Genomic DNA, 21,051 nt, shown 5'->3' with positions numbered 1-21,051 from the left:
ATTTTTCTTTTACTATTTTCAGACATTTTAAAAACGGAATCATTATAAGATTATTCGAACAAAAATAAAAATAATGAACAGATATAAGCAGGGGAAACAAGTTGAAGCCCTAATTCGGTTAAAGAAAAGAGAGATACTTAGGAGGTCAGAATTGTTCTTTAGTTAAGGTCGTAGAGCCTAATTGGCGCTGTTAATTAGCCATTACGCACACACAGGGGGTAAAAAAAACCACAGGCAGGGGGTCAATTTAAGACCAAACTGCTCTCAAACGTTTTTTTAATCGTTTATGGGATCAAAACTTGACAACTTATTTGCTGGACTAAATCTCCAGAAGATAAATGATCGTGGAAGTTGTGTGAAAAGTAGGGAGGGAAAGCATCAATTGCTGTTTTTCTCTGCGCATAATTGTTCCTCCGGCCTGAGAACAGTTGTTTCCCAAACCCATTCTTGTATAATTACACCCACACTTGTGTCCTAATGTGAGACAGCAGCTAAGACTGAGAACAAACAGCAGGAGCCACATTTACTAAACCATCTCCCACTGAAACCCCCAGACCCCGTTTACACTCATTCAGACGGGATTCTGGGATAAAGTGGAGCAGCTCTGGTGACGGAGAGGAGTTCAGTAGGTCATTAATATGATAAATGGTTATTTTTGGAAGGAAACATTGTCTCATAAACGCTCATCAGTTAATACGGCTTCAAAATAAGCTATTATTTCCTGACCATGTACTCCAGAAATAATTTAGCCACTTTACGCACACTCTATCCCTTTTAAATGTAACTGAATTAAAGCTGATTTATTAACATCTGATAGAACAAATAAGCTCTAATAAATATCGCTGTTATCAGCAGTGATCAGTGCGGCTCCTCTCTGTGCCAGACTGCCGGTCTCTGCGCTCAGATTGAGATCTGTCAGTCTGAGCTGTTAACCAGCTGATCTCCTGTTTGGGACAAAACAGCCTAATGCCTTCTTCTTACTAATGGGGATTAATTGAAAGGTAAACAGAGAGCCGATAAGCGCTTCGCCCTGAGGTGCTGCCCGGTCGCAGGACAGAGACTGATGGACGCAAATAAAGACGAGACAGAGAGGCGTCTGGCAGGTAAACACCACTACCAGCTAGAGACAGCGATAATAATAATAATAATAATAATAATAATCCCGTTAGCTCAATAATATATTATAATACTTCCACTTTTACATTAAAAAAAATGAACTAAACAACAAATCATCATCCTAAAAAGTTATGCTGGAAAAATTAGAGAACAAAAAGTTGATTACAGGCTATATTTTAAACTACAACCTCAAACATTCACACAAAAAGTTGAAGTATTTATTTTGCAGGGCTCTTGTAACAGGCGTTCCTATTATTTTGTCCACCCCCTGTATGTCACTTCCATCAGTAAAACTTCCTGACCTTCTGGAGATGTTTATGTACTTTAACTAGTACCATGTCACTTCTATAACTGTTATTACATCTGTTCATACCAGAAGATTGATTTCTAACACTCCAGTCCTGCATTCAAAATCTCCCTACAGTAAAAGCTCAGACAGTATTATCAGTAAGGTTTAACAGCATACAGAAAAACAGAGCTCTGTCAGAGTTATATTATTATATGTGAGGCTATTTCCCTTTTGTAGCTACTTTATCTGCTGTTGCAAAGTTCAATCTATACAAAATGCTTAATTTTTTTTTAAAAAGAGCAGTTTTTAGAGAGTTTTTAACTAACCTAAACTGAGTATAAAGTAGCAGAAAATGTCCCTCAAGTTGTATTTAAGCACAGCACTCAATGTATTTAGTTTCATTCCACCACTGCTAATACTATTATCTACAAAAGAAGTGGTGCTTCTGCTCTAAACCATTATTCCTTCTGTCAAACCAACTTCTGTAATAACACTGATCACACCAACATGGAGGGTGGTAACAGAAAAGGTATTAGGATGTCTGAAGGCTCACTCTTACTCACACACACAAACATGCGTCACAGTTTTTCTTATTTGCTTCATCTGGTAGTTTGTTGATCCAACAGCCAACCCCAGCTGCTCTCTGACTCTGACAGCAGTCATCGCCCTGTGTACAGTAGCTGTGTGTGTGCATGTGGGTGTGTATTGATTTGTTGAAATCTTTCTTGGATTTCACTCGTTATTCTTCAGATTAACCTTTTCTGTAAGTCGCGCTGACAGAAATCACAGTGGTAGTTTGCTTTAGAAGAGAACAGGCTCTTAATCTCACCACAGACACAAGAAATCTGTTCTACATCTCTTTTCTGAGGATGTTTCAAATCTTATTATCAGTTTATTTTTGTATATCACCAGCTTATAAAATCTCTGTGTGCATAAAATGCTTACCTTGGATCATCACTGGTCAATAAATCGTATCCTATCTGGCTTTCACATCAGTTAGGAACCGGCGCTCTTGGCCTCCCCCCGGTTACACACGTCACACACCCTGAAAGTAGATCCAGCCGAGCTGATGGTCACATTATTGGGATTTTGCACTAAAAACATGGACGCAAAGTGACACAACTTCTCTTTAAGTGGTTAAAAGTGACTTTGAAATTTAAAAATTAAACTAATTAAATAGTATTTACAAAAAGAATCAGTATTTATTAGGCTATGTGGAGGATTCACCTTTTAAAACTTAAAAAACTATGTCTGTTATCAGGTGAGTTTTAAGGTTTTAAATAATTCCCCACCAAAAAACAAGTACGTTTTAAATATTATTTAGGGAAAACGATGATGGCTGCTGTGGGAACGGAAGTGTTTGATTCTTATTAGACCCAAAAATCACTGTTGGATCAGGAATAATTAGACTTTATCGTAGTAAACACTCACCGTTTCTGTGGAAAAGTCCTAAAAGTTATTTGTCATTTGTTTGATTAAGTTTAAACCAAACATGTTAGCAGTACCCACACATAACCCTCTCAGTGCTGGACTATTTTTTATCACTAACATGAAGAGTAGAAGCTCTGTGGAGGGCTTCAAAACACAGATAAATGTTATCAGAAAGTAGAAAATGATAATGCTGTTTAAAGCTGCCATCCAACATATGAAAATATTATCAAAAAACATTTTCTATGAGATCATAGTTTAAATGTTTGTGCCACATATCAAACTTAATAAAACATTTTCAGCTCCAGTGTCCACTGACCAACAGTGTTAATATAATTATATTAAATGTACATTGTGTCTCTATTGCTCTAACATGAGTGCTAACGCATTAGTTTAATTGCACACAGAAAAAGATTGAAGAGCTCAATTGAGACTAATAAAAAATAATCTGTTAATGTTTCTCGTCTCCTCTCTTTCATTAGCAGTTTGGAGACTGTTTCTTGGCTCGCTCTCTCTCCGTTTCTGTCACAACACCCACATGTTGTTGCAGAAGCCGCTGTATGTGCTGCTTCCTCCACTCGTCTTACGATTGGTCATCAAGCAGCGACACTCCACCTATGAGAGGACGATCAATGAGCCGCTCGGGCTGCAGTGCTGAGTACTGACAGGCCCAGACAGGCTGCATTCACACAGAGACACTTCAACTTACAGCAGAGGCCTCACAGCTCACTGTATGTTACAGTGCTGTTACTGCTGCTCCTGCTACTAATGCAACCACTAACAGTACCACTGCACTTACCACTACTAGCAATCATACTACCATTACTGCAACAGCTCCAACTGCTGATATCGCTGCTAACATTCATGGCCGGAAAGAACCTGCTAGAGGGCCACGGGGCAGAAATGAGCTGCTGGTACCCTGTTAACCCCCCCACACTCACTCGCCTGCAGCAATATGCACAATTTGTCAGTGCTAGAATAATGACCCAGATTTTCTGTCTAATTTTAGTAAATAATAATTCATTTAGATCCTTCTTAAGATACAAAACTGACAAAACACTACACAGCAGTTTGCAGTTATCACAGACAGGATTTTACCTTGTGAGGCAACTGGATTCACGAGATCAAGAAATGATGCAGGGATCCGTCTCGCCAGCCTTCAGGCGTCCTTTAGAAGAACCACTAGCGAGAAGCGACGGCTTGCTCTAAAACAACAATGGCTGCCGATAAAGAGGTTGCTGCTAGCATCAGTTACAGTTATATCAAGTGTCTGCCCTTCTTCAGTTTCTAAGGACGACTTCCCAGATGGTTCTGTGCAAAAAAAAAACCATCTGCTTAGGATTTTAGAGCTCTGGAAAGTTATGGCGGCAACTATTTTATCTTTTGTTTTGAAGAGCACAAGGTAAACAGTAATAGTAGCATACGAGTTTCAGCAGAAGCTGAACCAGGTTCAACTTTGCTGCGGCCCCGTGCCGCTGTGTTAACTGGACTGACTCCATTCCCTTAAATGAGAGGGCTCTTTTGTTTTAAGCATGGCTGTGAAATTTTGCAGTAAAATCACATCATCTCAGTGGAAATGCTGCAATCAGCGCACACGCTCGCTGGGGAACGTCATTCCATGGAAATCTTCCATGTCAAAAGCAGACTGGGTGATGCATGAATTTGCGCTGTTGACCAAAAGCGAGCCGTCTTGACCTTTGAGGATTGTTTGAAATGGAGGAAGCTATCGTAGCTTATTAGCTGTGTTGCACCACCCACTTTTATTTAAGCTCCTCTGTCGTTGTATAAACTGCTCCACTAAAGAGGAATGGTTTGCAGACATTTATAAGACAGGAGTCTCATAACGCAGCTAACACGCTACGATAGCTTCCTCCATCACAAGTCAGTAATGTTACATGTGCACGTTAAAGTTTACCACAGTTGAATTATGTAAAATATTTAGGCAGATTTACTTCGACCCTGAAAGCAAATCCACTTATAAAAGTGATTCAGTTGGAACGGACTGCTGTTGCTGCAATATTTCAGTTTCAAATGTTGAGAAAGAGTCAGAGACCGGCTGAATCCTCAAATGGTTTTTCTCTATTTTCCATCCATCCAATGATCTGAATTTAGTAACCTACTGCAGTTTCCTATGGCTCTTAATAAATGGTCCAATTTAACATCCACGTTTGTCCAAACTCTGCTAAATATCAGCGTGAACTCCTCTGTGCTGATCTCTGCAGATTGCAGCCTGTGGGAGTTTGGCTCTTAAATGAGAAATCCACCAATTGAAAATTTGACACCTACAAGCTTTAGTGTAAAGTGCTCTTCAGAGACTGCACAGTGTCTTCTTAGTCAGCTCACATGTAATGCTTACTGACGTCAGCGTAATAGATTTTGCAATGGACGTGGATGTTTGGAAATGTCTTTTTAACTGGTTTCCCGTGTCCCGGGATGGGAGACGGGAGGAAGGCCAGCCAAGAGAACGGCTTTGGCTCGTCCATCAGCCCGAGATATCTAAATATTTATCCTGTGATCCACATTTATCCATTCACTGGTGCAGCTTTCTGGGTCAAAAACGTTATGTTTCTGGGAAGATACACGAGTATACAGTGTTTATCCAATGCTACCCACAGAGATTTATCCTAAACTGTCAGCGTTTACAATAACACACATAAATTGCAGTGTGCGTCTCACTAAAAATCATTAGACTCATTAATTTGAGTGGTGCAACCAGCTGGGAAAATCTGGGCAGGAGAAGCGAATGAGTAATGCTCCTGCTTCCATCAGCAGCTGATAGCCATGTGCTCTTGAGCAAGGCACTTAAAACAAAGCCGATGAAGATGATAAAGTGCAAGATCACGGTTCTTACTAGGAAAACTTAAAAGTACAGTATGAAAAAGATGCATGTCAGCTATTTTTTTGTGAGTAAACTGCAGGAATTTAAACTGGTATGGAGAAAAAATGCTAACAGCCCAACTTCCCCGAGCACTAGGGGTGGGCAACCTGCAGGTCTTTAGCCCCTCTCCAGTGGCTTTTACAAAGAAATTATGTGGAAATGAATAACAGTTATTCTACATTTTCATTTATCATTGTTGTAGGCCTAGAATGCGCCTCATATGTTACGTCCTACCTGACACCTTTTCCTCTGTATTTTGCCAAACATCAATAATAGTGGCTACTAGTCATAAGTCGCTATAATAAGACAGGCTATGGATTCCAAATCCCAAAAAAGAAAAGCCTCAGAGGAAAACAGAGAACTTAAAAGTGCAGACACATTTGCTTACGAGTACGCTTCATCTGTGGCAAGAAATTAGCATTATAAGCATTTTTTTGGGCTAGAAATTGTTCTCTTGATAGTTAAGGTTGCTGACCCCTGCCTTACACCCGCAAGTGCATCTAGTGGGGGGAGAAAAAACATCATTTAAAGAGGAAGATAAGAGGAAATAATTGGGCCTTCATCCACAGGCAGGGAGTGGCAGAAAAATCCAACTGGAGGCACTAAAGTGGGTGGTTAAGAACAAAAAGCCTTCAGTAAACAAGGGCTAATACGTCCACGAAGACACTCTAAAGAGACAATGCAAGCTCATTTTTGCGTTGGTGTATTTGTACATGTAGCAGCTCAAATTGATTAATGGGCTAATTCCATCCAGTTGAGTTTGATTGTTAATGCCACACAATCTCCAGGGATAGATTCTTTGCCTCTTTGTGCGTCTAATTTTTAATGCTGCACTGCACTGTTATATGCATTTGGTTAGTATTCAAGAATGAGGATCTGCAGAAGGATAGATGTACAGTAATCCGAATTCCTTAAAGAAATGTGCTGTAGAAAAGTTAGTTGCAAGACAACTTATCTACATTTTACTTTACAATTTAGTGGAATTTTCTGGTGAACAGTCAACCAATACCATATCTTTTATATGAAATAAGATCAGTCTTGCAAACTGTACAGCTCTTTATTCATTTACTTAAATAATGGATATATTGTACATATTGTCTTTTAATATTGTATCTATTTTTATTTTCATCTTTATATTTATTTTTATTGTAACGCACCAATTTACAAAGACAAATCTCTTGCATGTGAAAACCTACTTGACAATAAACCCAATTCTGATTCTGATTCTGGCAAACGGCTGCAATATTTATGGGCTGCATTCAGACTGAAATCTCTCAACAAAGACTGGATGGATTGGAATTAACTTTTGGACATGTATTCATGGTCCCAAGGTGATGAATCATAATAATTATGGTCATCCTCTGATTTTTCCCTTAAGCTTCACCGTGGTTTTAACTTTGGAGATCTATGAGCTTTTCTTCTTGCACCATTATCACGTAAACCTTTGGGTCTGATGGTGGCAGATATGGAAAGGTTAGAGGGATTCACCCTCTGGGGATCGAGAATATTCACACTACATCTCATAAAGATGTGACCAGGGTTGGACTGACCCATCAACCACTGCCACCTGCTCCTCAGTAATAATGGAGAACAAAGCAAGTTGCCAAAGTTGGTGACGTTCTCAGGTTTGAGTTAATATAAAAGGATTGTAATCTCACAGTTTAAGATAACACATGTATGAGGTTTCCATTTGAAGTGGATGATGTCTGTGGAGTGTAATATGTCACTGCACAGGAGGGTGGTTTCAGGGTGTGTTCCTCTGGAGCGGTCCAACTGTAAAACATGCCGGCACATGGGGGTGCACTAACACTGCGACATGCCGCATTGCCAACCGGAATTATGATTAATGCTGTTTATACTCATCCTTACGGCGATACGGAGCGCGGTATCGTCTGTATTTGTGTGACCTGCAGGCGGAGCGTCACCGATGGAGAGATTAGACACCAGAGAAACACCATTTATCAAAACCGAGGGGATGGCGGGGAGGAGCGTTGGTTTTCAAATCTCTCCTTTTTCTTCTGTCTTCTCCAGCTAAACACACACACATTAACTCAACGGGAGGGATGTGCAGAGTTGGGTTTCCGTCATCTCATTTGTCTCTGTATGTCATCAACACACACGCCTGATGTTGACCTTGGCTCTGACCAGACCTGCCGCCATGCGCCCTGCAGACGAGGGCCTGACCTCACTTGCCAAGAACCTTCCTGTCCGACTAAATGGATCGATTTACGTTTCAGAGCACGGACGCTGAAAGGGAACAACAGAGGGAGGAATGGGACGGCAAAAAGGGGGGGTAGAGTTAAGACGAGGGAACATGAAAGACAGCATTTTAACTTGTAGGCCGCGGGGAATGACAACAAACACGGGGCCTCGAGTGAAACGGGATCTGCTGCAGCAGGAAGGTGGAGGTGCTGCTTTCTGTCAGTCTCTCTGTGGAGGCATCTGCCTGTCAGCAAGGAAGCTTCTCCCCTCTACAGAAAACTGCAGTTCAACTATGGAGGGCCTGAGAGGACACAATTATTTTATAATCTCAACCACAGCATTTTGTTCTTCTGTCACCATTGAGAAATTATTCTGCAGTTGTAAATCGTAGTTTTTGTTAATTGAGATAGTTAAAATAGTTTGTTACACTTTGATCTGTAAATTAGAAATACTGTGATTTAAATATAACTCTCCTTTTGTTTCTTATGTCGAGAATATAACCTTTAGTAAAGTAAGTCCCATTGAGTTTGATATAAAATGTTTATTATAGGAACGAAATTAACGATTATTTTTTATTATTGTTAAACCTATCAATTATTTTCATCCATTCATTTATTAATTTGGGCTACAAAACTTAAAAGTTGATATAAAACAGAACAAAGTGAATCCTCACAGCCTCAGAAACTGGAACGAGTCTTCAGTAGTTTTCCATCAACATGTTTCCTGCCTTCAGCCAAACACATAAACACTGCTGTAAACTAATATTGTCACTGGTATCAGATACTGTAAAGCTTTTACAACCTGCGTCTCATCTCTGTAGTGTTAACAATCAGTCCTATTGGTTATCCTAACAGTGCTGAGATCTGTGCATACCAACAGACTGAGCAGCACCAGTGAGGGTTTCCCTGCGTGAGCGACCCCTGCTGGTTGGTTGAGACACCTGCACTTGACACACATTACCTGAGCATCTGCAGGAGCGTCTGTATGGGACAGTAACACTGGTTTGGTGCTGACAAAAAAACTCTTTAGTAAAAGCCTTTATTTGTTTTTAACCTTTAATTTGATCAGTTTACCTTTTAAATCAAGCATTTTAGTCTCTTGTTTAAAGAACAGTTCTTGTACAGCTGCGTGTGTTAACAAAACATTTAACAATTTTGACTTTTTGTTTTAAATTGGGGGGAGGGAATGTTTATAAATCATATTTACATGATATTCTGTACGATACGGAAAAAGGTATCATTTTAGTTTAGGTACTGATTGATCATTTAGGCTATAAAATATTAGAAAATGGTAAAAAAAAAAATGCAAGAATTTCCTAAATTGCTCATTTTGTCTGTCAAAAAACAAAAATATTCAATTTACTATCACATAAGATAAAGAAAAGCAGAAAATGCTCATAATTTAAAAAAAAAATGGAGCTAGAAAATATTTGACATTTGTGCTTGCTAAATTAAACAAATTGATCCTTTATGAAAATGGCTGCAGTAAATTAACCAACGAATCATTTCAGCTTTTAAAACTAATTTTACTTCAACTCAGTTTGCACCCATTATCATTTCTAACTATAGCTTTATCACTTTTGTGCTTTTCAAAGAGTTGATTTAGGGATAAAGTAAAACATTTGTGTCTTCTGTTGTAGCATCTAGTGGAGAAATAAATAATGTAACGTAATGAGTTACAAACCGTCACCAGGCAGTTAAAACATCCAGCTGCAGCTACATACACCACCACAATTACGCCAAATTTAGCAGTTCAACCCAGATGATTTAAATGTGAGATAATAAAGAGTTACCTCATGCTGGAAGGAGACAAAAAGTAAGACAAGTAGACAAATTGAAGTTCTCTCAGCGCTTGGAGAGCCAGCACCAAGAGAAGACCCTGCTTCTGCGAGGAGCTGCCTTAGCGAGTTTATTTACAATTTACAAAATACAGGTGTCGCTCTCAAACAGTGTTCAGGCATTTTCACATTAGTGTCGTCATCTGACAAACCACCGGCACCTCTCCTGTTTCTCTCTCTTTATTGCTTTCAGTCTTTGGTTTCCCAATCTCGAAACTTGGCTTCACGTGAGGAACACTCCTACAATCATTTTTTAATTCTCTTCAACCCCGCTGAATTTCTTTCCTCACACGAATGGTCTGTCTTGAGTTTGAAATAATCCAGGTTTTTCCTCTGTTGCTACCTTCCCGATGAGGATTTTGCTTCCGACAAAAACCTTAACGTTATACAGGTTAGCTTCAAAACTTAACTGGTTAGAGATTTTGGGTTTATCTAAATTTGTTCATATTTATATATATAATATATATATATTATGTACAATTTCATCTTGTTTTATGGCTTCAAAATACAATATCACATTTCTATCTGAGGATCTCTTTGTAGTAGTTGTGCGTTGGATATACAGCGGCTAACTGAAGGCATGTGTAGATGTAATGTTACTTTATGCTCTGCACTTTTTTTTGTCCTAACAGTGATAAAGAAGTTGCTATTAAGTGCTAGGATACTGTGCGGAAAAACAAAAACACACAAACATTAAATGAAACTAAAGAAAAAAAATGATTGTCTAAGGTGAATGCCTTATGTTCTGTCTGTAATAAAAGACTCTTGTTCCAAAACTCAGAAAAATCCTTCACTCATAAACACTTTTCTGTATGAAATACTTAAAATTCCAGTTCTTACGAGTGTTTTGCGGCACTGGATGTTTCAGAAGCAGTATACTGCATTTTCCATATGATGGATATGTTGTTTTTAGAACAAAAATCTAATCGAAAATGTTACCAGCATAAGTCTACATGTGTGAGCCACTGTAATGGCTCCGTCCAGAGACGATCTGCAGCACAACACCCTTTTTCATATCGTCCTTCAGAGGAAATCTGACTGTGGGTTGATGCTAACTGAGGGGGGGGGGGTCTTCATGCGTTTTTCCTTTGAAGGACAACACAAAGTGGGGAGCTCAGTTAGGTTGTGTTGAAATCACATCTGGTCAGAGTCACCAAGCTAAAAAAAAGAAAAAAACCTAATTTCCACTCATTCACACACACACACACTCACTCATATACCTGTCCCACTCAAATGTTGAATACTTGAGTATTTTCAATCCAAAAGTGACTCCAACTCTCCAAAAAAGAAAAAGAAAAGAATAAATTACAGGCCGTGTGTCGCCCACGTAACAGAGGAATTTGAGTAATTTCACGTAATTCCTTGTTTCATTTAAAACAAACCGTCTTCAGTGTTTTGTTTTTGTTCCTCTGAGTAAAGTGTTACTGTACACCAGCACAAGTGTTCAAACTAATTTCATGTTGCCGATTCCGATGTAACCTCCAGTTGTTTTTTCTACTGTTTAGAAGCGAGGTTGAGCTGTGCGCCCTCTTGTGGTTAAAAGGTAACATGGTGGTAGTTCTTCCAAGGAGTGCAACATGTGCAGTTAGGAGAGGGACGTTAACCCAGTTTACAGAGCAGATCTTTAGTACTTGGACAGAGATGCATCTTTAGGCTCTGCACTCACACGGGATTGTAGCTATGAGGTTAAAGTACTGACTTTAAACTTCAAGGGTATTTTCTTCTCATCAGTGTAGAACTTGTAGCCCGTTTATCGTTTTGGGGGGTATGTATAAAAAAAAATGCTACAATTTCTACACAGTTCATTGGAAGTGAGTGTAAACACCCTTCAAAGTCAGCAGTTTAACCTCAGAGTCAAAGGTTTTAAATACAATGTACTTGAGTTCAGACTGTTTACAGATCTGTTTCAGTGCTAACAGACTGCACTGTAGGTGGTTGAGGGGAAGCGAGCATCTCTTTTGAAATTCAACGTTACTTTTACTGGGTGTTACGCTCCATAAATAATTTGCTTTTTGAAAGCCAATACAGAGAGTTTGTCAAGTTTAACACTAAAATGAAAAATAGTTAAAGCATCAGAGTTTAAAGGGGCCAGTTTAGGCAAACCGGGACCTCCTGTCTGTCTTACCGATGGGTAATTCTGGACAACTTGTCAGCCCCACATGTAGTAATGAAGTACTCAAGTTGTCTCCTAGCAGTTTATACGTTTTATCGCCTGCTATGAACTAGATCAGACCGCGTGCGTTTAACAGATCTCACTAAACAAAGTAAAAGTTAACTTTTTGCTCAAAGAATCTAAAATTCTGGAGCCTTTCAAACTTTCAGATGTTTAGAAATAAATACCGATAACGGTGATCGGTACGGTGCAATAAACCTTTGTGTTGCCGATACCCAATCCCGCTGCCGGGTGTTTATTTGTCTCCGTCACGATCTCCACGCAGCCGTCTCTCGTGCTGGCGCTTGGTGATGATGTATTTGAAGAACTCGTAGACGGACCAGCTGATGGCTGTGGAGGGCATCTGGTAGATGATCCGGGCTTGGACGCCTTTGAAGAAGGCCGGCACGCCTCCCATCCTGTACACCGTCCGAAAGGCCTCGCCCAGGCCGGAGATGTGGCGGCTGCCGGGGGCCGAGGCGGTCGCCGCTCCGACGGCCCGGCTGCCGTGGCGGCCTCCGCCTGGATCACGTGTATGGCCTGAGCCTCCTGCGTGTTGAGGAGGGTCTTGCAGACATCGAGGGGAGTGGTGGCGGCGGCGGCCAGGGCGCCAGCTAGCGCGCCAGACACGACGTGGGAGGAAGGGTTGTACTGTCTGTGGGGGTTGAGGAGCTCCTGGAGATACTCATAGGTCATGAAGTGGAGCGCCTGGAAGGGCACGTTCATGGTCAGCTGGGTGGTGTAACTGCGGTAGAAAGCGGCCGGGCCCTCGTGCCTCACCAATGACCCCATACAGTCGAGAACGCCACGGTAGGGAGAGTTGAACATCTGCATTCGCTGTTTCACAACTGATGGGGGGGGGAGGGAGAGGAAATCAGCAAAGAAAACCACCAGGAACTTATTTCACATGATTGTACAATCCAGGAACACTTCATAGGAAGAAAGTAACCGAGAGTACACAAAAAACTTTCTGTTTATAAATCTTAACTAATTATAAATACACAGAAATACACATTTCACAGTTACTCTGTCACTCATAAACTCATAAACACAGTCGAGTCTGTAGCTCCACCCAGTGTCCTGATGGTGGAATAGCACCATCAGAGGGATATAATGGTCTTTAAAGGAGGCTGAGGGCTTGTGTGTGTGTGTGTGTGTGTGTGTTGTGTGTGTGTGTGTGTGTGTGTGTGTGTGTGCCCCAACATAAGAAAAGGAGGTTTTACCTTCCGCTGGGTTCATGATGGCGTCATGCAGCACTGTGGCCATGCAGCCCGCCACTCCTGCAGGACAGAGGAAACAGAGAGGAGGAAGTTAAAGCCTCAGCCACGAGGTTATCGAGTTTCCTGCGTCCTCGACTATCACCAAAACTCACATGTATATCTTTAAACGTGTGCCTTTAAATGTATTTGTTAATCTTCTACCAAAACAACTTGCTTTCATATTATTTCTCTCTCTCGCTTCCTACTCATTTACTATTAGGTCAGAAGGTATTTCAGAAAAGAAGTGTGTGTGTGTGTGTGTGTTGTTTGTGTTGTGTAGGCTTCTTACCATTAGCAAAGTGGCTGTTGGCGCCAGGATGAATGGCGTCGCTGAGCTTGAACTTGATCTTCTCGTAGCAGGCAAAGTAGAGAGCGTGGGCAGGCCCCGCCCCCACCGCCAGCACATTCACACCTCTGATTGGCCGCCACAGACCCTCAGTCCGCACAATCTGCCGCAGGGCGTCCATCACGTTCCTGTAGCGCGCTCCTGGCTCGGGGTGTAGGCTCTGCATGCGAGTCTGTGGTGAAGATGAACACAGACAAATAAATTAGATATGACAACAGGACTGTGTCAAGGATGTCAACAACAACAAAGACAGGATTTTTTTAAGTAAACATGTGTGATTAGTAAGTTTTACACCTCGATTTTAATCACAAGATAAGTTTCTAGTTCTGCTCCCTTGCACATCTTAAAGAAAAGGCGCGGAGGAAAGAGGAACTTAGACTTTGTCAAGTCTGCAACTTTTGATCTAAAAAAAAAAAAGGTTCCTGACAGTGTGGGGATAAATATAACTCCTATTGAATAAAACACTGAGGCAAAACTTGCTTGAATGAAGACCAGTAGCATTTCCAGCCCTGTGTCCAAATTTCACGCATTTAATGTGTGTATTTGTATCCCTACAGAGTCTACGTCGACTTCACACCAACTTCAGCCCGTGTTCATTTAAAGTGTTTATGACTCTGCCTCGAGGTTAAAAATCAGACGGAAACGACAACATTTAAGTTGCCAAAACCACAAAACAACAACTGCATGCATTCAGGAAGTGGTGCAAATCTAAACACTCAGCCTCACACTTGTATTGCTCAGATAAGGAGTACTTGTTGTGTGCAAGCTTGATAAAAGCCACAGAACGCCACAAGAAAAATACCACAACTCCAGACCAAGATGGCGCAATCCTCAAACTTTTCGTAACATGCAATAAGTGAATTTCCCCCCCCCCGGTCCAATCCCTGCCCTCAGGGGTAAATATTTACAGCAGTGGGAGCACGGCTGCCTCCTGGAGGCTTACACGGACATTCCCACTCTCTGTTTCTGGGAAATGGTAACTCACATGGAATGTGCTCAGTCATCCAGTGTATTCAAGTTGGGTGTGTTTTTTTTTTTAACCTTCCTCCCCCTTTCTTTTAGTTTTTGGAGCGCCACGCGGTAAACGCTCAACCCAAAAGTGAGAGAGAACCAGGAAGTGCCACCAAAAACAGAGTCAACTGTCAGCAAACAATAAAAACAATACAGTGGTGGTTGTGTGTTTGTGTCAACAGAGTGGCTAAATGAACCCACTATGGCTGCTCTGCACACGGGGAGGAAGATGACTAAATCCCACAGAATCAACGTGATGTACCAGACAGTGATATTTCAACATCCCCAGACCAGTGACTGAGTATCTTGACGTGTCCTGTACCTTATTTGGTCTGGGGGGTGGGGGGGGTGGGGGGTATAGAGAAGAGTAACTGAAGCCGGAGTGCAAACAAGACGACTGGTGCTATTTTAAAGTTGCATTTATCAAGAAATAAAACATCACGAGGGCCCCAGCTGCTTTACGGCAAATCAAAATTGAGTCACTGATTCTCTCATATGACATACGTTGTTATGGATTACTAATTGCTACGGGGGAAGTGATGCAGTACATTGAATTTGAACTACAAGGCTTCACAATATCCTCGGGGCTTTAAGTTTTGTGCTAATATTTCACTTATTGCATGTTGGACGTTTGCCTTTTGTCTTCCGTACAACAACAGACACGAACCTCAGTGACTAAAACAACGAGCTCTGTAGGACTAATCTCCCAACCTGGCAGCCTCGGCTGGCTCGAACCTTGCTCAGAAACAAATGGTCATTGATTGGATTGGACGACAAAAGGAGTACTGTTAACATCTATTATCCACACAGCCAGCAGAGCTACATCCCTGCAGTCAAGTTGACACAGCAAGTTAAATAACAGATTACATTACAAGTCTGAATGTTTTATGTTTGTGCCACATGTCTTATTAATTCGACTTTTTGACATTATTCCTGTTGGTGTCTCACCAGTCAGTGTAAAATAACTTCCAGACAGCAAGATAATCAATCACGATATAAACATTCTTTTCATTGATTTGTTAATTCTTATGCCCAAGTTCACATTACACCGTGCCTTGCTCATCAGACTCTTACAGGAAGCGACTGGCATTTCTACAAGGAAATAAATCAGACAATTAAGTGTCTTTACAGACATCACCGTCACATCAATTTCCTCATATTTACTTAGTTGTCATTAACAGGAAAAGCAATTCATATCCCGCTACACCTATATTATTATACATATTAATTTATTTATTTATAATAACGTAGTGTAGACACCTGTTTTGTTGGGACAATAAAAACAGCAGCTGGGACACAAAGAGACAGTGTGTTGGACAGTAGAGAAAGGAATCAATACAAATGATATTACTACATTTATGCTTCGGGTAATGTGTAATTTTAACTGTTGGGTGTTCAAATTCAAAAAATGTGCTGTGGCAGCGGCACAAGCTCTACACTACGTCACACACCTGCTTATACACACAGAATCCAATCATAGAAAGAGACCAGTGTTGGTAGATTGGTGACTTTCTTGGTGGATTTGGAGTCTTTTCAGACCCTCTTTCTAAAGAAGTAACGACCGACAAATGTAGTGAATTCTTCAGACCTTCAGAGAAAAGGCGAGAAATGCATTAGAGGAGCGACACATTCAGTTTCACTACCGTTTCTTCTGTTAGCATTTAATAGCTGTTAAAAATACATATTCAATGAATTAAATTGGCATCATCATCAGTGTTGGTGGACTAGTCGACTTATGCTTGAACTAAAAACTACTAGTCAACGAGGAAAATCTTTAGTCGCAGACAGCATGAGTAAATATGTGTATAGTTTGTTTGACCTTCTCTCTCACTCTGATCTGGATTAGGGTTGTTCCTATAGCTTATATGTACATAATTGTTGTTTGAGCTTGTAAATATTTAAATTGTTTGATTGTCTCCCTGCCTTTGTAGCTTTAAAAAAATACTTGAAATATACGATAAAAATGTCAAATATATACGATAAAAACCTTCAAACATACGATAAAAACGTCAAATATACAATAAAAACGTCAAATATACGATAAAAACCTTCAGTTATACGATAAAAACCTTCAGTTATACGATGAAAATGTCAAATATACGATGAAAACGTACTGGTGCCAAAACACTGTGGAGAAATGCAGGAAACAACTAGCAGGATTTCCAAGTAAGACTCGAGTGAGTCAATTAAGTGATGCCAGTAACTGAAAACAAATTATTAAACTATAATCATCAAGTAAAATGAAAAAATAACTTCAGTTTGGGACAGTTGTGAGTAGAATCCGACCTTTGAACGATGAGGAAACAGAGTCTGAAATCAGGGGAAAGAATAAAACTGGTAGATAAAGAAAAGTTGGCAGACCTGCTGTGACCGTAACAGGAATGTAAGAAATCTTGGGATAGAGGAAGTAAACCAAAACCAAACAGACTTCCTTGAGCTAAAAGACCTTCGCCCACAAAACCCACGTAATGTACTTCCTCCTGCTACTTCAACTTTATGGCTGAAACCGAAGGGAGAACAGAAAAGCAACAAAAAAAAAGAGAGAATTAAATATCTTTTAACAGTTTTAAAGTTACAATCACACCTAGAGTTTACTCTCAATGGTATTTCTTTGTATATTTAATAAAAGGTTCGTGGTGGCCAACTGCAGGGTCAACAGAGGGGTTTAGTTTCCTTTTGTGTCAGGTTAACTTGAATTTTAGGTTTAGAGTTCAATCTTGCTTCACTTTTATTGTTCAGTGCTTCTTAAGAATGAGGAACTGATGTCGACATTTGGGCATGGCAACTTGTTTTAACACAAAATTGATCTGTCTTGAATAAGTCGTAACCAGAGTGTGAAGAATTAAAATGATATGTGCCTTTTATAATATGACAAGCAACAATAATTCAATATATCTTGATAAATAATAAAAAAAAAGAGGTATATTTTACTCACACTGCTGCTCGTTCAATCCCTTTGTGGTAGAAACAAAGAGTTTTGAAAATCTAATCTCGACTCACCAGGACAGAATTATAGTTATTTCTGACATCTGAGAAGCCTAACGAGACAACCTGCTGTGCATGATGTGAATCTGGCGCAATGATTTGCAATGAAAACTCTTGTAAACAAGGAGGGTGATCAGGGGTTTGAGGCCATTTTGCCTTAAAAAAAAAAAGAAAGTGCTATGAACTGGAGGAGCTAATTATCAAGGAATTTGTTGTGAACAAGAGCTTTGTCTGGCTGCTGCTGCTCGGGGAAACCACCCAGAACTGTTTGTTCTTTATCTCCTGAAGCCACACGAGGAACTCAACAACAGACGGGAGAAAGAGAAATAATGTCCCAACGTTAAGAACAACCGTCAACAACTTCTATTTAACTGGTTAGGTTTATCTTTTTGACGAGGCGTTTCTATATCTATAAGTAGCTGAATTAACGCAGACTGTACAGGCTTGTGTTTCTATGCTCGTGTACGCTGTTAGAACAGGATATTAATGTTCTTTTTCCGTTTTCTACAACAGGAAATAATAAACATAAACCAATAAATGTAAGCAAAACTTTTGTTTCCTGAGGATGTTCCCGTTCTCACTGCTGTCCCACCACTCGTTTTCATGTCTTCCACTTTTTGTATGTAGCTCCTCGGTTTATGTTCCCTCGACGCCACAACTCTAATTAAAGCGAGCATCTTTGAGTGTTCCTTATTTAGTCTCTTTTCCAGTTTTCATGCTACGTGGTGCACAGTTAGAGCACAGAGAGGCTGGGATCACATTTCAGAGAGACCCCACCGATACAGCTGACATATTATATAACAAATATCTTCACAAAAATGTCAGTTATGTGGTAAAACACTTAAAGCAGGAAATCTAAAATGAACAGGATGATTAATGACTAACTGCGTCTACTTTACTGTCAGTAGGATGGTTAACATTGGGTAATCACGAACCTATGCAGTACTGCTTCACAGCAAATACATACACACAAAGACAAACTGCTCAGCGAGCCTGGTGACCGATGACCCGTCTGTGTTAATCATCTACTTGGATATCTTCACCGTGAACTTTCCACATGATCTCCTCAAGACAACTTCAACAAATTAGTTAGATCATCACTCTCACCATAAACTAAAACCAAAAAAAAAACAGCCGAGCAATGAAAACAAGCACCCGTCTTTGGTTATGCCACTTTATTTGGTACGATGTTGGACCTCCACCGCTGTCTGCCCTCTCCGACCGTCGTTGACTGATACTAAATCCTTGTTATTTCACCCTTTGTGCGGGCTTATTTTACCAATATTCGCTTCCCAAAAGCACCACTATTACGGGTGGCAATGGCAATTAAGGATGGGACGATATAATCGCATATCACACTCAGATAATTGTATCGCTGTGAATTCCCGTTATCGTGATAATCGTGTGTAGCTCGTCGGCATACGGTCCTTTATCGATCTCCTGATTTACTTTGAATAAGAGGAGCCAGTCGTTACAGAAACCCTGAGCCTGTCACCGTGGCTGGAGGATCGGCTTGCCAGTTATATTCCTCACCAAAAAAAAAAGTTGCACCGGATGGTATCAAACCCAAAATAAAGAGAATATAAATAAGTGTTTCTTCACAAAATGTCACAGTAAAGTGGTTGCACTGTGTTTTACTGCCATTTTTAAAAGTATGAAACATATTTTTATCGTGATAATATCGTGTATCGCGATTCTTTTAGCCAAGATAATAATAATAATAATAATAATAATGTTATTGCCTAATAACAATGTCCCATATCAAACTAAAGTCAAACACAGCTTATCAATGTTATATCCAGTTGAATTAAACTCAATTGGATATAACATTAACATGTTTTCACAGTTTCTACTAGAAAAGTGTTGAATTATAATAATGTGAATAGTAGGGTAAGATTTTAATCACTTTTATTTATTATTTTTTTACCACTTATTTAAAATAAAGAGACGTGTCCGATATTGGAGACATCAGTCAGCAAGGACATCTGCTGCTTTGGTTAGCTCGTTAGCCAAGCTGGATGGGACGCAACTGTCAAAACAGTTAATTAAAAAACAACAAACATCTCCCTAAATAAGAAAGCTGGACCAAATCAAACAACCCCCACTCGTGTTTGGACTCCCTATCCGCCCGCACCGTGTCGCCTCATCGTCAGCTCGGGATAGTCAACTGACCTCTGTTAGCATGCAGCTCAGGCTTGAACCGAGGCCTACGTTGGGCTCGGGCTTTATGCAACCAGTGGTGGCCGTTCAGGGACATAAACAGGACGATCGTTACAAAAAACCAGCAGTGTGTTGTGCGATACCTTGACACAGTCGATGGGGTACATAAGGCAGTGCTCCATGACTCCAGCCACGGATCCCGCCAGCATGTGAGTGCCGGTGGCGGCTCCCTGAGGCAGCCCTTCGTAGTCTATTTCAGGCTCCGCGGAGGTCGAGGGCTCCGGGGTTGCTCGGTGCAACGACGGGGGTTTAAAGTCCTGGTCCCCTACCATCCTCGGCGGCGAAAGAGACCCGACAAATCCCCCCGTGGCGTCCAGGAGCCGGCCGCCCAGCCATACCCCGGCTGCGGCGCCTGTGACCCGGCTGTCCACGCCCGGTGTTTCCACGGACGTTCGCCGGGACACGAAGCCGTCCGCTTCCATTCAACAGCGCGGGAGGGGAGGGAGAGGGGGGGGTTTAGTCCGTTAACGTTTATTCAAAATGAAGCCTTTCTAGCGACCCCGCCTGTTGGTGTGGTCTCCCCGGTGGTTCAACTGCTGTCCCGGCCGACCGGAGGAAGTCTTGGCGGGTCGCGGCAGCTGTGGAGAACCGGGAGTCCAGGCGGGTGGGACTTCGGTGGGTTTGTCAGTGAGTCACGCCAGAAGCCGAAGCTGATTGGACGAGCTAACTGCCAATCACTAATGCTTATTTCTGATTGGCCAGTTCGGTCGTAAAAAAATGAGGCGGGCACATGAAGTGGGTGGTGCGTTCAGGGTAAATGGGCGTGGACGATTTTGTAACACCAAGGGGGTCACGTGTATGTGCGGGAAGCGTAATAAACTTTATTTACCTTGTATTATTTATTTAACTAATTTACCTTTATTATTCAATTTGTGTTTACCTGTTTGTAAATATATATATTTTTTAAAGTTGTAATTATAACCATAAAAATATAGTAAGAGTAAAACACATAACTTAACTTTTCCACGTCCTTATCAGAATTTATTAAAAGCTGTTCACTCAGTATAATTTAACACTAAAGTTACACAACATATAAGGTTATTTTCTCTACATATGATACACCCTCATGTAAACAAACAAAATGAATGACATGCATCAGTAACTACAGCAATTATGAGGACATTAACATTAATGAGAAGCTGTTAAGGACATTTTTGGGATAGGCGATTCATGGAGGGGACAGTGAGGTACATATAAGCTCCTGTAGAAACTACACAAGTCACTGTAAACTCATTAAATCCCCTCCATTGTTGACAAGCTTCCACAAACAAACTGTGCTCTACTGAGAGAAAACTATTTTCCGATACTGACATTTGAGCATCAGTGTA

At 40.8% G+C, this 21,051-nt stretch overlaps 1 protein-coding gene and 1 pseudogene across 1 annotated transcript in view; one reads left to right on the top strand and one right to left on the bottom strand.

The window, feature by feature from the left end:
- LOC127354729 (stress-induced-phosphoprotein 1) overlaps positions 1 to 21,051 on the top strand; it is a 164,719-nt gene that overhangs the window by 51,803 nt on the left and 91,865 nt on the right. The window lies entirely within an intron of this gene.
- On the bottom strand, positions 9,747 to 20,313 carry LOC127354734 (mitoferrin-2-like; annotated as a pseudogene).

Source organism: Dicentrarchus labrax, unplaced genomic scaffold (genome assembly GCF_905237075.1).
Source record: "Dicentrarchus labrax unplaced genomic scaffold, dlabrax2021, whole genome shotgun sequence".
In the NCBI taxonomy this organism is placed as follows: domain Eukaryota; kingdom Metazoa; phylum Chordata; class Actinopteri; family Moronidae; genus Dicentrarchus; species Dicentrarchus labrax.
Note: the sequence above shows the minus strand (reverse complement) of the source record. Positions and strands in the feature narration are given on the sequence as shown.